Genomic DNA, 16,886 nt, shown 5'->3' with positions numbered 1-16,886 from the left:
TCGGCGTCTGTTTGACCCTGAACTGAGCTTCCGACCCCACATCCTCTCAATAACCAAGACCGCCTACTACCAGCTCTATAATATTGCCCGTCTCCACTTCTGCCTCAGCCCTTCTGCTGCTGAAACCCTCATCCATGCTTTTGTTATCTTCAGACTCAACTATTCCATTGTTCTCCTGATTAGCCTCCATCTTCCACCCTCTATCAACTAAAGCTCATCCAAAAATTTGCTGCCCGTATCCTAACTCGCATCAAGTCCCGTTCACCCATCACCCCTGTGCTCGCTGACCTACATTGGTTCCCAGTCCACCAATCCATCGATTATTAAAAAAGTCATCCTCGTGTTCAGATCCCTCCATGGCCTCTCCCCTCCCCATCTCTGCAACCTCCTCCAGCCCTACAACCCTCTGAGGTCTCAGCCTTCAGCCTTCTAGGCCTTAAGCTCTGGAATTCCCTTCCCAAACCTCTCCGACTCTCCACCTCTCTCTCTCCTTTAAGACATTCCTTAAAACGTATCTCTGACAAAGCTTATGGTCACCTGTCCTGATGTCTCCATCTTTGGCTCTGTGTCAATTATGGTCTGATTACACTCCTGTGAAGCGCCTTGAGACGTTTTACGTTTAAGGCAAGTTGTTGTTGTAGATTATAGGAGGAAGTATAACTACCAACAGTCGGAAGTGAATTTTTAAAAGTTTCTAGGTGATCTGTGACTTTAATTTTAATCTTTTAATGTTAGCAGGGAGCCAATCGTTCAGTCAATTCTTCACTCACATAAATGTTTAATCTGCATTTGGATGCCAATAATTAGCAAGCATTATTGGCAAAAGAACCAGAGGAATTTTTTTTTACGCAGTGAGTTGTTATGATCTTGAATGTACTGCCTGGTGGTGGAAGCAGACTCAATAGCAACTTTCAAAAGGGAATTGGATATATACTTGAAAAGAAAAAATGTGCAGGCCTATGGTGGAATGAGCGGCAGGGTGGGGGTGGAGAGGTGATGATGGCTTTGGACCTAATTGGATAGCTCTTTCAAGGAGCTCGCACAGACACAATGGGCTGAATTACCTCCTTCTGTGCTGTATGATTCTATGAGTTAATATGTCAGGTATCAGGATAAAAATTGGAAGAAAAATTCAATGGCACAAAAAAAATGAAGAAAAACATTTTGATACATAATGTATTCCTTTAGTCTCTTTTTGCAATTATAGATGAAGGCATCTGCTGTGGCACTGAACAGCAGAATTATTTATGCAAGACACAACAATTTATGAACACATAGGACTGCTGCATTTTCCTGGCAGCAGCTCCATGAAACCTGTTCAGGAATTTAAGCCGCATTTTAGGCGTCGACTTCATCAGAACTAGAAACTGTGAACCCCTAATTAGAATTGAACAAAACAAAGTGGAGGGAAGGAAAAACAACAGGTCGGAGTTTTGAATCTACCACAGAGAAGAGATAATGGGTTGAAAGTCCAATAAACAGGTTCTTTGAACAGCTGGAATAATATGAAAACTGGTGGATGATATATGAACATTATCTTAGTATGGCAATGAAAAGTCATAAAAACATGAAAATAACCGAGTAACATAGGGAAAAGGCACGGGCAAAGTGTAATGATTATTTACGGTACGGCAAGTTGTGAAATTGAATTCAATAAACCTGGTAATTTGCAGGCTAGAATCAGAAAAAAATAAGCATGAAAGTTGCCAGATCATAGAAAACATCCAACCTTCCACCCCGCCCCTACAAGTGACTCCATTTCCAAATTATATGGTTGACGCTTAATACCCTCTGAAGTGCTCTAGCAAGTCACTCAGTTGTAAACAGTTGCCATGAAGCACCACTGTGGGAGCGACATCACCACTGCTCAAGAAAAAGACCCACCATGACCTTCTGAGGGCAACTAGGGTTGGGCAATAAATGTAGCCTTGCCAGAGTCACAACCCCAGAGCAAACCTGCCAGAATGTCAAGGTTGATCATCAGGAAGACCCGTTGAAATCAGATCATCCTTGTGGCCAGCCCCAACAAACCCCACAAGGCTACTCTGGGACAGCTTCTGGCTGTGCGAGACCCACACCCTGGTAACCAATGGTTTCAACACCCCTGCAATAACAGTACAAAAACTGCTCGAGAAAAAAACAATTGGGTAAATAAAAAGAAACAAACTGCAAATGCATGAAAACTGAAATAAAAGCAGAAATGCTGGAAAACATGAAACATCTCCCTAGCTCAAAAGGAGAAAAGACAAGTCAATGCCTGTGAGCAGACCCCCTGCTACACCAATACCATCAAACCACCTCCTCTTCTCCCCACATACTGACGGCCCCACTGTGGATCCCCATTCCCCAGCACCCCAGTTTCTAAGGAAATGGGAGAGACAGCTACATTCGTAAGCTGCTAAATTCTGTGTCCATGTCAGTGGGTTGCTGGCTGCCCAAGAGAAAGATGAGATATTCGGCTGATTCCTCCCAGTGAGGAGCAACACTCACAGGGAACGCTGGTCAGGAAATTGTAGACAGAGAAAAGTAGTGATCTTAGTCAACGCACTTTGTCTGATTTCCATTTATTGTCAATATTTATGCTTTGAATTTACCACAAATTTGTATTTTTGTGCGTATTTATCCAAAACTTTAATTTGCATTCTTTAGGTCCATTTTCCAATCCAAACACTTAGCTTACAATATTATGTAAATAATATATTCAAGGTGGTACATTTGGCTAAAACTGCTCTACTGAGTTGCGTAGGTGTTTGAGTAACAGAGTGGAATTCACCTCCGGCATCCCACCTGAAATCAGGCCTGGATGCAGCAGACAATGTCAGAACATTTAGAGGGTGAGACCTACTGTCACCTCACTGCCCTGACCATGATTTCCCTCCATTACCTCTGCTGGCCACTTCTTCCCTGCCCGCCTCATGGTGGTGGGGGTGGGTGGGCAGATCCCCATCAGATTTCCCTCCTTTCTGTCCCAGTTACTACTGTTTCCGGGGCTGCCACGTGGAAGGTAAAGGCCTCCTGTTCCCCCAATGTAAGGGAGTGGGCCTTGTAGCAGGCTCCTCTCCTGCCAGTGGGTGCCAAACATTTGCTTACTGTCTCAGCTGAGGCCTTCAGTGGGGAGCCTTCCTTCTGGTCTTCAGGCCACTATTTAAGGACCCTCACCACCTCTTCTGGTGCTACATCGGCACCCCCATTGCAGCACTGCCAGAGTTTCCTTGCTCGCTCTGGTGGGCTCCCTCTTGACAGCAGGAATCCCCTCACGCCCTGAGCCCACCATGCATACAGAATAAGTCCCGACTCAGGAAAATGAGTCAGAGTTGAGGCAGGTACAGAAGGGCAGGCGGAAGTCCCACCTCGCTGGAACTCTGCCCCAACGAGGACAATCTGCCCTATGGAGTCCACAGTGAAAATGGTGCTATTGCTTTTGCTTATTCTTGCTAATTATACAATTATATTTTCCCAACATTACGAATGCTTTTGGGAATTTTGCTGGTTCATTACTGCGCAGGTGGTTTGGAATATTTTAAACTGCTTCATGAACAGCACCAGCTGGATTCTAACACAACTGTATACTTTTATGTATTTATTATATAGTTAGGAAGTAATTTGTCATTGTGCAATATCCTGCTGCAAATCCCCAGAATTTTTACACTTACCATGTGTACTCTGATTTGCTGCCCAGGTACCAACATTGTGCATAAAAAGTCTAGGAGTCAGTGAAAGTGCCACTTTCTGAGCACATCTGAGTGATAACAAATCATTTGCAGCAACAAGTCACTTGATTATTTATATATGAGTAAATTATATTTTCCCTCAGGCCTTGCACTGATTGCAGCCTAGAGGATGAATGAGCAACCAGGTCCCAAGACAATGCAGCACTCAGCCAGTCATTAGGACACTGTCAGTCTTATTTTTCCACCATTCCCTATGAGGAAGTGGCTTGCCACCATAACGACGCTAAGATCGGGACATCAGAGTCAGGTGGGATAGGAAACCTGCATCCTGCCACTGGTGCATGTTGACGTTTTTTTTGATGTCATGTGTAAAGCTGCAAAGTGACAGCTTAAACTGGGCCACTGGGTGGCAATGTAATCACTCAAGACCTCATCAAGTCAAACTGTTGTAAATTAAAAAAATTTGCAGCACAAATGCAATAAATAAAAAATGTAAGTGGATGTGCTGACTGAAAACCCTGCCACCAATAATGGAATGGAGGGAGAGATGGACATACAGTAGGTCAGAGTCAAGAGAGTGGGGCAGTCGTGCTGCAACATAGGACTGGAGATGAGTGTAGAGATAGTGTGGAGCAAGCTATAGAGGGATTTGAAAATGTGTGTGCAGAATGCAAACTGAAGAGATGTAAACAGGGAGGAGGCGAGCATAAAGTTGGATGACAATTCAAGGACCTCAGATAGGAAGAGAAGGTTAAAGAAAGAAGAACTTGCATTTATACAGTGCCTTGCACAACCTCAGGGAGTCCCAAAGCACTTTACAGCCAATGAAATACTTTTGAAGTGCAGTCACTTGTAATGTAAGGAAACATGACAGCCAATTTGCGAGCTGCAAGGTCCCACAAACAACAATGAGATAATGACCAGGTATTCTATTTTAGTGGTGTTGGTTGAGGGATAAATATTGGCCAGGACACCGGGGAGAACTCCTCTACTCTTCTACGAACAGTGCCATGGGATCTTTTACGTCCACCTGAGAGGGCAGACAGGACCTCGGTCTATCATCTGATCCAAAAGACAGTGCAGCATTCCCTCAGTACTGTACTGAAGTGTCAGCCTAGATCATGTGCTCAAATCTGTGGAGTAGAAATGAGCTGGTAGTTGAAGAGGACCATGGAGTCGAAGGTGGATTTATTGAGGAGGAGTTTGATGGCAGCAATTTTGACAGTGGAGATTTTGATGACATTGGCAAGCATTGAGGCTAGGAGAGGTAACTGAGTGTTCAGAAACTGGGTCAAGACAGAGTTGAGGGAGTTAAATGGATCTCATGGAAGAAATAAGTTGATGCGCTGGGGGTGAAGCGGGGGGGGGGGGGGGGTTGAAATATCAGATCGTTGTGGGGTGTGGCTGGAGTAGAGGAGTTGTTGGGAGAGGTCAGAGAGCCAGGGGTGCTCAATCAGATAGTCTCAATTTTGGAGATGAATAAATCCATTAGGTCTTCATACGCTTTGTTGGAAGGGGCAAGAGAGAGAAGCCAAAGCAAGCAAATAGTGATGGAAAAGTGGAGCCTGTGTTTGTCCTTATGCTCTTCAACACCTCAACTTAGATCAGGAACTCATCGGTTGGAAAATAATGGTCCAATGGGCTTTTATGGAATGCATGGTTTATTGTTTGTATATTTTAAAGCATTTTCCTCAGCAGTTCAATACATACACATCTCACAACTTACTGAATAGTTTCGGGCAGTGACATTGATAACAACGGGTTTCATATTTTCTAGCAGCAAATGAATGTTCCATTTGATTTTTCTAAATCAATGGCACTGTGGAGATGCAGGTTCTTCTTTGCAATTAACCACTACTTATGGCAAATTGGATTTAACTTGAGATATTTCTGTAATGGTGGACGGCAATTTTTTTTTCAACAATAACAGTTTATTTAGGCTTACAATGGTAAATTGAAGTGTTAATTAGCTATACAGAGATAGAATTATTAGAAACAATCTCCAAACTATCAGGCCATGAAGAGAAGATGCTCCATGTGACAACTGAGGTTCCAGGTGTCATTCCATTTGCACAGCAGAGGGGGTTGGGGGTTGTGGCTTAGTTGAGCAGATACTGGGAAGACTCATGTTCACATATCAAAGGATGTGTTTTCACCTCAGGGTAGTAACTTTGATTGATAGCTCAATGGGCCGAGCCCCCATCTCATGAACTAAAGGTGGAGCAGCCTTCAGCCTCTCTCACTGGCTCTCTCTCCTTCCTCCCCCACCCCAAAATGTAGAGTGGTCTTTGTTCTTGCAGAAGCAAGAAACTGTCTGAGGCAGTGTGTAGAGAGTTTGTGAGCCCATGTGTACAGAGTTTGTAAGTTGAGTCTTTATTGATTGTACTCTGTGAAAACAGCATACTGTTTATTCATCTGTTATTTGTTAAAAACCTAAATGGTCACAACATTCCAAAGTTATTACACAATTAATCGCATGCCCCCCTCAACCCAAAATGAGGCAAAATTATTGGTGATTCCCCACAACTCAGGAATCACACCTCAACTCTCCTCCTATGGCTGAGGCATAAAATCAGAACATAGCCCCTACCCCCCCAAGCAAAATTAGCTCCTCGGCACCCTTCCACTGAAGCAAAGCCCATCTTACTTCTTCACTGACCCCTCCACCCCTTTTCTTCCCCTCCCCTCCTGTCCTCCTCCTCTCCCCTCCTCCATGTCCCTTGTCACCTCCTCTCCCCCTCCCCTCTTCTCCCCTCCCCCTCTCCTGCAACCCTATCCTCTTCTCCCGCTCCCCTTCACTCTTTATCACTCCTTCTCTTCCCTTCCTTCCTCTGGCCTCAGGCAAATGGCGAGAGGTCGCAGAACCCAGGTCGCCAGCGGAGTTCCTTCCTGACGATGGGAATCCTGCCGGCAGCCCACCAGGCACATGCATTGAGGGACGGGCAGAAGTACGGAGTGACGGGCAGAAGTCCCACTTCCAGCCCCCACCCACCCTGGCACTCGCCCCAAAGATGTGAATGTCCCCTCCTGGTGCTTCACTGGAATGAGAGAAAATTAACAGATGGATAATCCATGGGCCCCTCTCATGCATCTCATAGAAAACAACAGTTTCAGGTGGAGATATGGGACCGAGTCACCTGCCTGTTCTCTCAACCATGGGCAATATCTGTTGTAGGTGACAGCAATTGAGAAAAAAGCAGAGAAAGTAGCTTAACCAGAGACAATGCTTTCTTCAAAAAGTATTCTGAATAAATACTAAAAAGTAATAACTGACTCTGGTCAGAAAAGATTAGTAATTCTGGACGCATAACTGTGCAGTCTGGGTTTAATCAGTTAATATTTAGTTTTAAGATATGGGTATTCCAATTCTCAAAGAATATTTACAACACTTTAGATGTCACTGGCAACTTGATTTCTTTGTCTCATTTTCAGCATTTCTCAGCTAAAAAGTCAAACTTAAACCGTAGAAAATTCACTTAGAGTCAATCCTGGTGATCGTAAGCCAGAAGGCATTATGGGCATGATTTTAAATGGGAAAAAATGGGCGGGTTGGTGACGGAGGGACAGTAAAAATTTTTAAAATCTAAAACCCGTCCCAAACCCGCCTCCATCCCGCCCACTTTTGGTTTTCACCGAGGCGGGACGAGGGGCGGGCGACCAACCCGCTCTTAGGAGGTGGATCGGTCAGTAAAAGCTTTCAAGGAGGCTGCGGGCCTCCATTTTGGCAGATTTTTTGTATTTAGCCCCTGGGTGCCCGAACTCTCGGGCCTTCTCCTTCACGCGAGAAGACGCGAGAAGGCCCGAAACTGCAGGTAAGTGCCTTTATAGCACAGCTTGTGGGCCCGGAGGAGCAGGGGTGCTTCCCCTAGGCCCAACAAGCCTACGTGCAGTGACCAATCCCTCCCATGAACTCCGACCTCCCCCACAATCTCCGATCCCCTCATGATCTCCGACCCCCCACAATCTCTGACCTCCTCCACGATCTTCGATTCACCCCTCCACGATCTCCAACCCCTGCGATGACACCTGACCACCCCCGATGACTGAACCCCCCCCCGATGACTGAGCTCCTGACCCCCCGATGACCGATCCCCAGTGACTGAGCCCCCGACCCCCACTATGACCCAGATGACCAAACCCCCAATTACGGAACCCCACAATGACTGAGCCCCCCTGATCTCGACCCCTTCAATGACTGAGCCCCCCGATGTCTGAACCCCCCGATGACTGAACCCCCCGATGACTGAACTCTCCGATGACTGAACCCCCCTGATGACTGAGCCCCCCGACTCCCAAGCCCAATGACACCCCCCACCCCCCCCCACCCCCATCTAACTCTAACCTTTTAACGTCCTCTTTCTCTTCTCCCATCCGACTGAGGCCAGCCTGTTGGCGAGGAAACTGTCAAAACACGTCCTTATGTCAAAATCGTAAGGATGTCCAGGAAACCCGTACTTCCGGGATTTCTGTCAGGAATTCCACATCCCCCCCCCCAATAAAATCATGCTCTTCGTTTTTACTTTGGAGACGTCAACTAAGAGAAAAGGGGCTCAATTTTACGGGGAAATGGGTGCGTTGGGGCCAGGGCAGCTCCGAAAAGCGCAGAAATCCCGTTTGGGTTCAGAAGCCGACTCCAACCCGCCAACTTCGGAGTTTCCCAGGGACCTACCTGTGTTGTGCGCGGGCAACCTGAAATCAGAAGTCCCGCCACCTTGACAGTTAAAGAGCCAAATGTATCTCATTGAGGTACTTAAGGCACTTTACTTGTGACAGATTAAGTGATTATAACAATTTTTAAATTACTTGGGCGGCTTGCCCACCGTGTCTGATTCACGCCTGGAGGGCCGGATCAGGGAAAGAGAAATAAAATGAATTACATCAAAAATCATAGAAGGAAGTTAAAACACAAAATCAACCTACCTTTCCACCCTGCTCCAATGTCCGATGTCTCCCTCTTCGATGTCCCCCTCTTCACTCCCCCGATGTCCTCCCGATATCCCCCTCTTCACCCCCCTGCGATGTCCTCCTGATGTCCCCCTCTCCCCCCTCGATCTTCCCCTCTCCCCCACCAATCTCCCCCACGATCTTCCCCTCTCCCCCCCCCCGATCTTCCCTTCTCCCCCACCGATCTTCTACTCTCCCTCCCCCCCCGATCTTCCCCTCTCCCCCCTCGATCTTCCCCTCTCCCCCACCAATCTCCCCCACGATCTTCCCCTCTCCCCCCCCCGATCTTCCCTTCTCCCCCACCGATCTTCTACTCTCCCTCCCCCCCCGATCTTCCCCTCTCCCCCCCCGATCTTCCCTTCTCCCCCACCGATCTTCTACTCTCCCTCCCCCTGATCTTCCTCTCTCCCCCACCGATTTGCCCCATGATCTTCCCCTCTCCCCCCCCCCAACCTTCCCTTCTCCCCCACCGATCTTCCACTCTTCCTCCCCCCAGATCTTCTCCTCTCCCCCCTGATCTTCTCCTCTCCCCCCCAATCTTCCCCTCTCCCCCCCACGATCTTCCCCTCTACCCCCCCAATCTTCCCTTCTCCCCCACCGATCTTCTACTTTCCCTCCCCCCCGATCTTCCCCTCTTCCCCCCAATCTTCCCCTCTCCCCCGCCCCCCCCCGATCTCCCCTCTCCCCCCCGATCTTCCCTTCTCTCCACCCCCCCAGATCTTCCACACTCCCTCCCCCCCACCCCGGTCTTCCGTTCCAGTGCCGGATGACGTCTCGCTCTCTCTCTTTCTCTCCCCCCACCCCCCTCACGTTGCAGCTCCTGACGGCAGCCAGCCTGTCAATCAGGCTGGCTGCCGGCCGCGAAACCCGAAGAGCACGTTAATCATCAGCAATCACCATGCGATCGCGCCGGAAACGGTGAGTTTTGTATATGCGGGTTTGCCACGCGCACCTTCACCCCCCCACCCACCCCCGCTGCCAACCCGCCACCATTTCAAAATTGAGCCCAATGTGTCTATTTTGAAAGGTGAGTATTTTGTTCAGTATTAAAAGGGTTAATACTGAGAAGGAACAATTTCCACATTCCTAGTTATCTGTCAGGAAGTTGCTGCTTAGAAATCTCAGGTTCAATGTTTTGCACATAGCAAAGAAGGATGTCACTTGTTGATAAGAATTACAATAGGTATCGACCTTGCCAAAGTACAGACTGTTGACTGCAGAGCTCCTTTGTGCAAGCTGGGAGATGTAGTTTAGTTAAGAAGAACAATCAGAAAAGTGCAAAGATGATTCCAGCTCGGTAATAACATTCACTGGTTACAAACACTAACTTTATTGTCCAAAAGTCCTAAGTGAACACTTTAACTAGATTAGGCAAGACTTTGGATCGCTCGTCCCCAGTGTTCTGACAAGTCATTTTTTACAAGCTGAAAGTTCTAGATTCTTAGATTTGTTTCTTAAAGCATGATGTGGAGATGCCGGTGATGGACTGGGGTTGGCAAATGTAAAGAATCTTACAACACCAGGTTATAGTCCAACAATTTTATTTGAAAATCACAAGCTTTCGGAGGCTTTCTCCTTCACCTGACGAAGGAGAAAGCCTCCGAAAGCTTGTGATTTTCAAGTAAAATTGTTGGACTATGAACTGGTGTTGTAAGATTCTTTACATTTCTTAAAGCAGATCAGCATCTATTGTTTTATCTCTGAAACTGTCTCAGCTGAACTTTACTGTAAACCTTTAGATTGAGTTTAGCTATTAAAACACTGGAATCTTCTTCCCTCTTTATCAGATATAAATAAAGAGGGAAGAAGATTCTCTCTTTATTTGTAGATCTATGTGGGGATCTATTGCTCACAACATCAGAGAGCAACGGCATTGAAACTACTGGGTTACATCGGAAAACTTTTAGGCTCTGTTGTAAGAGTCCTTCAATATAGGATAGCTGTAAAATGATTGGTTGAAGTTGGTGCCAAGGCACAGCCCCAGGGAGTGGTGGCATACATGTATGTGCCCTCATTCCCCAAACTACCGAGTTCCCAATCACAGATGGGTTGTTGTGAGGAAGCCCGAAGTGGAAGTCGGGGGATAAATTTTAACCCCCAGTAACGGGTGGGTTGGGGGCGGGTGGGCAGTGAAAATGCTAAGTTTTGGGAGCGGGACCGCATCCCGGCTCCAACTTATCGACTTCCGGGTTTAACCCAGACATGTCTTAAACCCGGAAGTCCGGTGGGACGATATTTAAAGGGCCAATTCAAGTACTTAAAGAAGTTAAATTTTTGTGGTTTGAACTACAAAAGCCATTTTAACTGCTTCTGAATGTGTCTCCCCTGGCCTCTGAAACACATCATGGAAACGGAGGCGAGTTGCAGCCGGCAGCCATTTGCACCTTTAAACCAGTGATTGACACATGAAGAAAAGTTGAGTTTTTGCAGCAGGGCAATCAGTTCTCTCAGACATACCTTTGGCTGGGAGTTCTTTGTGTTTAGTCTGAGATTTCTTGGTTCACACTCAGAATTCTTGTGTTCACACATATTTACCTACGTTTTGGATCCCCTCAAACTGACGACGTCAGGATTTATTCTACAGTACATCTGAGGAGGAGGCACATCTCCATCCGTGGCAGACATGGCGTGCAGTTCTGGGAGTTGCAGGGGTACAAGACAGAGGTGCGCCACAAGGACCCGGAGAAGAGCAGAGAGGGGACCAACGGAGGGGTTGAGGTCACAGGAGGCACTATTCATGTGAGAGGGTCTACAAACAGAGGCTGAGCTTCCTGGACCTCTCTGAAAAGCAGTGCCTACGAAGGCTCAGATTGAGTCACCAGGTGGTTGCAGACATTTGCAGGCTCCTTCACGCAGAGCTGCTCCCGGCTGGGCCTGGTGGCCACACATTGCCCGTCGCAGTTAAAGTGACCACTGCCATCAACTTCTTCACCTTCAGATCCTTCCAGGGCGGCACCGGTGACATCACCAGGATCTCTCAGTCATCTGCACATAAGTGTATACGACAGGTCACGGATGGTTTGTTTACCAGGGCATCCGACTACGTCAACTTCCCCATCGATGACATCGGCCAGACTGAGAGGGCGGTGGGTTTCTACTCTCTGGCTGACTTCCCATGGGTACAGGGTGCAATTGTTGCACACACGTAGCAATCCGAGGACCTGCACATGAGCCAGGACTGTTCATCAACCGAGAGGGATATCACTCCATCAATGCGCAGCTGGTTTGCGCCCACCGGAATAGGTTTCTGCAGGTGTGTGCCAAATTCCCTGGCAGCTGCCATGATTCCTTCATTTTGCGCGATTCCAACATCCCATGCCTCTTCCACACACAAGACAGACTTAAGGGCTGGCTCCTTGGAGACTAGGGTTATCCCCTCTAGACGTGGCTCATGACACCTGTGAGAAACCCCACCAGCGAGGCAAAGCAACGTGACAATGACAATTACATCACCACCAGGTCTGTCATTGAACAAGCCATTGGAATGCTCAAGATGCGCTTCAGGTGCCTGGATCGATCTGGGGGATCCCTTCGATACTCACCAGTGAAGGTGTGTAGAATAATAGTTGTGTGTCGCGTCCTGCACAACATCACTCAACAGAGAGGGTTATAGGTGGATGAGGTCCCATGCACTCATGAAGCACCCACAATTGCCATCAATATTGAAGAAGATGAGGAGGAGGAAGAAGAGGAGGAACAGGATGAGGAGGAAGGGGAGGAGGACAAGGACAAGGTTAAGGAGGAAGACAACGGGCAACCCATCGGCAGAGCAGCGGTACAACTGGCTGCTCGTGATGCCAGGGAATCACTCATATTTGATAGATTCTCATAAGGAGATCTGCAAAGTGAAGATAGTGAAGAACTCAGACCACCTGGAAAGACCACCACCACAATGCACATAAAGGGCAAAAGAGTAACTAGGGAGAGAGTAGGGCCTCTTAAGGATCAACAAGGTCATCCATGTGCGGAACCACAAGAGATGGGTGAGATCCTGAATGAATATTTCACATCGGTATTTACGGTTGAGAAAGGCATGGATGTTAGGGAACTTGGGGAAATAAATAGTGGTGTCTTGAGGAGTGTACATATTACAGAGAGGGAGGTGCTGGAAGTCTTAACGCGCATCAAGGTAGATAAATCTCCGGGACCTGATGAAATGTATCCCAGGACGTTATGGGAGGTTAGGGAGGAAATTGCGGGTCCCCTAGCAGAGGTATTTGAATCATCGACAGCTACGGGTGAGGTGCCTGAGGATTGGAGAGTAGCAAATGTTGTGCCTTTGTTTAAGAAGGGCAACAGGGAAAAGCCTGGGAACTACAGACCGGTGAGCCTGACATCTGTAGTGGGTAAGTTGTTAGAGGGTATTCTGAGGGACAGGTTCTACAGGCATTTGGAGAGGCAGGGACTGATTAGGAACAGTCAGCATGGTTTTGTGAGAGGAAAATCATGTCTCATGAATTTGATTGAGTTTTTTGAAGGGGTAACCAAGAAGATAGATGAGGGCTGTGCAGTAGACGTGGTCTACATGGACTTTAGCAAAGCCTTTGACAAGGTACCGCATGGTAGGTTGTTACATAAGGTTAAATCTCACGGGATCCAAGGTGAGGTAGCCAATTGGATACAAAATTGGATTGACGACAGAAGACAGAGGGTGGTTGTAGAGGGTTGTTTTTCAAACTGGAGGCCTGTGACCAGCGGTGTGCCTCAGGGATCGGTGCTGGGTCCGCTGTTATTTGTTATTTATATTAATGATTTGGATGAGAATTTAGGAGGTATGGTTAGTAAGTTTGCAGATGACACCAAGGTTGGTGGCATTGTGGACAGTGAAGAAGGTTATCTAGGATTGCAACGGGATCTTGATAAATTGGGCCAGTGGGCCGATGAATGGCAGATGGAGTTTAATTTAGATAAATGTGAGGTGATGCATTTTGGTAGATCGAATCGGGCCAGGACCTACTCCGTTAATGGTAGGGCGTTGGGGAGAGTTATAGAACAAAGAGATCTAGGAGTACAGGTTCATAGCTCCTTGAAAGTGGAGTCACAGGTGGATAGGGTGGTGAAGAAGGCATTCAGCATGCTTGGTTCATTGGTCAGAACATTGAATACAGGAGTTGGGATGTCTTGTTGAAGTTGTACAAGACATTAGTAAGGCCACACTTGGGATACTGTGTACAGTTCTGGTCACCCTATTATAGAAAGGATATTATTAAACTAGAAAGAGTGCAGAAAAGATTTACTAGGATGCTACCGGGACTTGATGGTTTGACTTACAGGGAGAGGTTGGATAGACTGAGACTTTCTTCCCTGGAGAGTAGGAGGTTTAGGGGTGATCTTATAGAAGTCTATAAAATAATGAGGGGCATAGATAAGGTAGATAGTCAAAATCTTTTCCCAAAGGTAGGGGAGTCTATAACGAGGGGGCATAGATTTAAGGGGAGAGGGGAGAGATACAAAAGAGTCCAGAGGGGCAATTCTTTCACTCAAAGGGTGGTGAGTGTCTGGAACGAGCTGCCAGAGGCAGTAGTAGAGGCGGGTACAATTTTGTCTTTTAAAAAGCATTTGGACAGTTACATGGGTAAGATGGGTATAGAGGGATATGGGCCAAGTGCAGGCAATTGGGACTAGCTTAGTGGTATAAACTGGGCGACATGGACATGTTGGGCCGAAGGGCCTGTTTCCATGTTGTAAACTTCTATGATTCTATGATTCTAATGCCAGCTCCCCACCACCCCCCTCCCCTCTGTTTGCACAAAACAGTCCTACAACCACACATACACCCATTGTAAACGCGCCCAATGGGTGGCAACAAGTCTTGCCGTTCATGATGAAGCACATACAAGGGCGCTTTCACGAAAGGGACTCAAGAATGGACAAGACGTGGCAGTAGTGGTTACAAGTATGACATTTATTGTGAATGTAACAAAACACAAAGAGAAATGAAAAACATGACGTTTAGTCAGACGCCCTTGTGCATACCTTTGGTAGTCACAAAACCTTCGCCTTCCTCTTCCTACTACTTCTACGGGGTGTATCCCTTGTGGCTTCAGCAGAGATAGTGGCAGGTTGCTCATGTCCCTGCCCTGACTGCTGAGATGCTCTTGGCCTACGCCCTATGGGTTTTGGAGCCTGTGAGGGCACAGCCAAAGACTGCTCCACCTGCACCTGTGCAGGGCCATCGGGAGAGGAGGCAACATTGCGGGTACCGGTTGAGGGGAGGGGCAACAGGTGAGAAGTGGGAGCGCTTTGAGTGGAGTCCCCACTTCTATGTCCCCTCTTGCCATCATCCCTCTCCAGGGCCACAGCCACATCTCTCCTACTACTTTGCTGGACAATAGCTTGGAGGACATGTGTGATGCCTTGTAATGGTCACTGTCATAGTATCTGTCAGGCTGTTTAAGGCAGCAGAATGTTGGTCACCCTGAGTCCGCATGGCTGTTGTCAGGGCCTGAATGGACTCATTTGTGAGCAGTGCTTGAAGTTCAATGGAGGCTGCCATTCTCTCCATTGCAGACATTAATGCACTTACCTGCACCGCCACATCACTACTGCTGGAGATGAACTCCTCCATCCTCTCTGCTATTGTGGAGAGTGTGCGTGGCACGTTTTCCAGTACGTCACAAAGGTGCATCCTTTTCAAGGATGGCCTCCGGGGATCAACATCTGTGTCCAGCTGAGCACAGCTTGGAGAGGAGTGCCCCCACTGACACGGATTCTCCACAGCTGCCCCTGCCACCAGTGTCTGTTCGTGCTTACTTGTGAGTGGTGAGCCCCCAGGTGACAACCCAACTAACTCTGTAACAGGACCCACTGAGGTGTGAGTATGTGTGTTGGTGTATGGATTGCTATGATGCGACGGTGTACCCTCATAGGCATGGAGCTCCTCTAAGGAATCGCCCTTGTCCACATCGTGTGCCTCTTCATCAATCCTTGAAGGCCCTGGAAGAGAACATACAGAAATATTAAGAATCATCGCAGAAGTGATGCTGCGATGAGCAGACTGAGGTGTGCAACAGGTCAATCATTGATAACATCAATTCATGTTGTGCGTGATGGATGTTAAAGTTCTGTCACCAGACGTTTGCAGGGTGCCAGTCTCAGCATCTCCAACAGCCAGACATTCCTGTATCTGGCTGAGTTCCAAAGCCTCCTCCACCGCCTCTGTCAGGGCCACTATTTGTGGTGGCCCCCCCTCCTGTCCGACTCCTCTCCCTCGCATTTTGCGTTCTCTTCTTCTACAAGTGGAGAAAGTACAGACGTGTGTGTGAGTCAGGGAGACGGGGTCACTCGATGGATGCATTGCTCTGAGTCAGGCTGACAATAAAACAGATGCATCAGAGGGTGAGCATCAGACGGTTTCATCACATTGCATCAGGATTGGGGTGAGAGGAAGTGGTGGGTGCACTAATGGGGAGGTGAGGAATTGCACAGGAAGTGAAGGTAACTTGACACTGAACCCTAAGTGGGTGTGAGGAGTGATGTGATGGAGTAGGCTTCGCAGGGCACAGTGTGACGGGGTGGGGGGGGTGCTGTGCACCACTGAATGCAGGTGAATCAGGAACTGTACTCACTTTCCCTGACCTGGTTAGGTCACTGAAGCACTTCCTGCACTGCATCCAAGTCCTTGAGGCTGTGCTCCTGCTGGTTACCTCCTTTGCCACCTTGAGCCAGGCCTTCTTTTTTTTTATTCGTTCATGGGATGTGGGCGTCACTGGCGAGGCCAGCATTTATTGCCCATCCCTAATTGCCCTTGAGAAGGTGGTGGTGAGCCGCCTTCTTGAACTGATGCAGTCCATGTGGTGACGGTTCTCCCACAGTGCTGTTAGGAAGGGAGTTCCAGGATTTTGACCCAGCGACGATGAAGGAACGGCGATATATTTCCAAGTCGGGATGGTGTGTAACTTGGAGGGGAACGTGCAGGTGGTGTTGTTCCCATGTGCCTGCTGCTCTTGTCCTTCTAGGTGATAGAGGTTGTGGGTTTGGGAGGTGCTGTCGAAGAAGCCTTGGCAAGTTGCTGTAGTGCATCCTGTGGATGATGCAAACTGCAGCCACAGTGCGCCGATGGTGAAGGGAGTGGTGGATGGGGTGCCAATCAAGCGGGCTGCTTTGTCCTAGATGATGTCGAGCTTCTTGAGTGTTGTTGGAGCTGCACTCATCCAGGCAAGTGGCAGAGGCAGGGCGCTTCCTCCTAACAACTGGGTACAATGTTTGTCTCCTGTTCCTCACACCAGCTAACAGCAACTCCAGCGAAGAGTCACTGGACTGGGGTGCTGG

Source organism: Heptranchias perlo, chromosome 15 (assembly GCF_035084215.1).
Source record: "Heptranchias perlo isolate sHepPer1 chromosome 15, sHepPer1.hap1, whole genome shotgun sequence".
NCBI classification, from domain to species: Eukaryota; Metazoa; Chordata; class Chondrichthyes; order Hexanchiformes; family Hexanchidae; genus Heptranchias; species Heptranchias perlo.
The sequence above is the reverse complement of the archived record's forward strand: the minus strand, read 5'-3'. Positions refer to the sequence as shown.